Source organism: Dama dama, chromosome 28 (genome assembly GCF_033118175.1).
Source record: "Dama dama isolate Ldn47 chromosome 28, ASM3311817v1, whole genome shotgun sequence".
Classification (NCBI taxonomy): Eukaryota; Metazoa; Chordata; class Mammalia; order Artiodactyla; family Cervidae; genus Dama; species Dama dama.
The window spans coordinates 11,025,028-11,029,350 of record NC_083708.1 but is presented as its reverse complement, the minus strand read 5'-3'; positions in this window follow the sequence as shown (position 1 = coordinate 11,029,350).

The following is a 4,323-nucleotide window of genomic DNA, read 5'->3' as shown; positions in this document are numbered from 1 at the left end:
AACTTGCCCATCCTTAAGGAGAATTGTTATTGTGCTTTAGGGGAAAGAAAGAAGGTATCATAAAGATCTGACAGAAAAGCTGAGCTTAATTCCAGTGTGTAGCCTGAAAGTGTATAGCTTAAAATAAAGATACAGATTTGGAAAGAGACAAAGAACAATGATAGGGCTTCTAGGAGAAAGATAGTAATATTGATTTAACATAATACATTTTATGACCTCACTTTCTTTGAAGAACACAACCTATGAAGAGGGGTGTTTTTAATAAGTAGCTGTTTGCATTGTGATTGAATGTCTAGTTAAATGTCCTAATCATATCCTTAATATTTTACTTGAGTGCTGTCTGGTTTTTAAACTCATTTTTTTTTAATAGCTTGAAGTAAACTTTCCAGGGCAGTTCAGTTGAATGAGAAAAAGTAAACCTTTTGAAATCACTTAAATATTCAGTGAGAATGTCATCTCCAGTCTTACACCAGATCAAAAGTAAGTACTGTTAGGAGCATCTTGCTGAAAGGGTCTTCACTCCAGACAGATGTAGGGATGTGTGTGTGTGTGTGTGTGTGTGTGTGTGTGTGTGTGTGTACTTAGTGACATCAGAAAAATAAGTCCCTAACATTTGTGAGTGTGGAAACTTCTGGAAAGCCTGGTGGCCTTATTTAAAAGTAACCACTCCACGCAGAACCTGGCATTGCTATGTGAATAAGCTGTCTTTATAGAATGTATGGTCACCTGAGAGCAGGTTTGCTGGCTGGGCAGCCCTGTAGGGGGTCAGGGCTGTGAATCAGAAATTGAGATCCTTAGACCCCTGTATCAGAATCTCCCGTAGTTCTTGCAAAACTCCAGACTCCTGGGCGCCTTCCAAACCTGGAAGAGTCAGACTATCTGTGAGCAAACTCTGGAACCTGTATTCTTCCCAGAAGGAGTTTATCACATTAAATCTTGAGAATTAAAGTTAGTGTTTTCTTGCCAGTGTTTAGTGACAACTGTTGCTTTCCAGGAACACCGGAAAAGCCTCACCGTATGCCCACTGTTCTCATCACTTCTCCTCCAGCACCAGATAGATTGGCTTCGCCTCTTAGTGGGGCCATGTGGCCACGGAGCCCTCCATGAACCACTCCTGCAAGCGGAATTAAGGTTGTTTCAAGGCACAAGGCCCGAGAGACCCCTCCTACTATGGGACCACCCCCACCCCCAGCCTGTGTGTGATCTGCCAGAGTGCCAGCTGCCTCCTCTTCAACTGTCCAGATAAGGTTTCGGGCAAATAATTGGAAGAGGACCCCAAGGGACAGGAGACCTGGGGGAGATCAGAGCAGGAATGCTGGGTGGAAAGCTGTGCCCTCGACACAGTGCCGCACTCACTTTGGAAGAGTTTAGTCCGGAGGCTGACTGTCGGCAGGCAGGTGTGTGTGGTGAACCCAGCGCTTGGCCCTCTCCTTCAAAACCTTCATCTCCACCATATGTTAGTCACTCAGTCATGTCTGAGCCTTTGTGACCCACCAGGCTCTTTGGTTCGTGGAATTCCCCAGGCAAGAATACTGGAGTGGGTAGCCCATCCCTTCTCCAGGGGATCGTCCCAACCCAGGCACTGAACCTTGGTATCCTGCATTGCAGGCAGATTCTTTACCATCAGGGCCACCGGGGAAGCCCACACACTGTATAATGACTCTTATAACTTCTGTATCCATAAAATCCCTAACCCATAGTAAGGATTTTTATGGTTATTGAAGAGAAAAGGGAAAAGTTTAGGAGGAAGATTCAAAGCCTCGGCTGAAGAGTCAGCCACACCTGATTGAAGTCCTGACTTTGCCATTTAACTACGTAGGTGACCCCGTAAGCTTTGGTTTCCATACTTAAAAATGAGGATAGTGGTTCCTGCCACCTGGGAGTTGTTTGGGGAATTACATAAGGTACCAATTACTGGCAGCTAATAACTGGCGCTCAGTATATTCTCCATATATGTAGCTTTTACTGTGGTAACTTTTCATAATTCCTTTTTAAGCCTGGGGGAGTTGCTGTGGAAGAGGGACAGAAGAGGAAGGCAGGGCCTAGAATTGGACACAGGGTGGTCACCTGCCCAGTGGTCACAGCGGGGCCAAGGGCCAAGGGCCAGGGTGGGTGCCGGCCACGGCTCCCGCTTACAGCCCGCTGTTCGCGGCCACGCCTCTGTTCCCTCTTTGTGCCACCTTATTGGCACTTTATGTACTTCTTAGATTCAATGAGAAAACCATGGATGATGTGGTCCACCTCAAAACTGTAGCCCTGGACTTGGATTTTAATATCAGTGATCCTCAACCTACAGAGACTTGTGATGGTGGCCGTCTCTTTCCTCCTTGGGCTGTAGCTTTTGGAATCATTGAAGGAAGATATTTCTGTCTCTAACCTCATACAAACAGACCCAGAATTTGACGGCAAGTTTGCATTTGCAGAGAAGTGTATGCTGTCAACACATGGGGCCGTGGTTAGAGAGGCTCTTGCCCCCTGACGTCTAAAACATCTTTACCTTCTAGAGCTTTTAGACTTTTCAGAGTGCTCTTTTCTTGCATCAGCTCACTCGTGGCTTACCACAGCCCTGTAATATGAATATTACTAGGCCCCTACGAGGCACTTTGGATCTTTCTCTCATCCCATCTCCATTCTTTCTGGCAAACCTGTTGTGAGGTCAGCCTTTCTGTCTTTGTCTGAGTTTTCTGAAGTGGAAATCCTCTTCTCCCTCTCTCTGTCCCACCTCCTCCTGTTCTAGAGCCAGGGTCCCGATCCGTGCATGAAGGGATGCTTAGCTCACCCACCAGGGGCCTTAGCTCACCCTGCTTCCCTCTTCAGTGAGGCTCCCCACCAACCACCCACAGTCTACTCATCTGTTTCCAGCTCTTCCTGGAACCTTCCCAGATCATTAACATCTTAAAGGTTCCATCTTCCTCTGAATTTCGATGGTAGCCACTGCTATCTGGTTATTTATAACCTGCTGTTAAAGTCCTAATGGAGAACAAGTCTGTGACAGATTTGATTCAGACAAGAAAATGCTGACCTGAGTAACACTGGGCTTGCTGTCTGGTAGGGGGCTGTGGGGGCTGGGCCAAGTGGCTCTGCCTTTTTGCTTCTGTTTGCTGTGGATTTGGAGAGGTTTGGGCCGGGTGATGTTGATGATGATTCCTGCTCCTCCTGAGGTTCTGGGGCAATTTGGCCTTCCTTAATGGATGGGGTGGGGGCTCTTACTGAGGTGCTGGGTGACAGGGTCCTGAGTGGGCACTGGTTGTGTTCTGTCCCACAGATGCTCAAGTGGGCAGTTTTCAAATGCCAGGTGCCTTTGGGGATAAGTTTTTTAACCACAAGTATTCAGGGAAGGTTCTTGGGGGGATGAAATTGCAGAATGGTGTATTAGGGCAATAAAGGATCAGCTCTGTGAAAGACTTCCTCTGATGGAATAAATAGGATCAGCTATTGGATATACTTTAGTCTTAACATTTATGACTGACTTTGCGTTTCATCATTATTGGTTAGTGACATGTAAATATGCGTGCAAGTACATACATCACATGCACATTGCCCTTAAGAAGGGTACCCCTAAGTCATGAGGTACTATTATACACTGAACAGCCTTAAGAAGAATATCTCTTTAAAGTGTGTTGACATTTAATTGACCTTTGAAGTTCATTCTGTTAATCATACTCAAAGTGCTAAAGCTATGGTTGACTGCTCTGGTGTTTTTACATTCAGCCTTGCTTAGCATATAAATTCTTCAGCATAATTGTTACTTATTTAGCAGGGTTTCCTTTCTTCCCTGAAAATGTGAGTTGTGTTTTATTTTTCTATTTTTTTTTTTTAAATTTTGCCTCAGGCTTGAGGGTGTCAGAGGTTTGAATTGAAATGTTTTCCTGCCATTAGTTGAAGGGGTGTGACTTCTTAAGATAGGAGTAATGGAAATTTCTTGTTTAATGGAGGCATACTTTCCTTCTGGCAGAAGTTAGAACTCTTCAAGGTATAGTGCTAAAATTTAGATAAGCTTAAAACTTCAACACTACATATTTTTAACATAATAAACTTGGAAAATCTTTCAAGTCCATTTCTGTAGATTAAAACTATCAGTGCTAATACTTTTTATTAAACAAGGATTTTAAAGGATTTATTTTTAAAGCAAATTAATTTTATTCCTTGAATTACTCTAAGTAGTACTTTATTTTATTATAAATGATGTATTTTTTTAAAAACATCAATCAAATATATCTCTTTCTTAAAGCTTAATGTTTTATTACTGTCATCCAGAGAACATCAAATGAAATGTCTAATAATTTCTGAGTGTTAAATTTATTAACTCAATCTATGGGATTT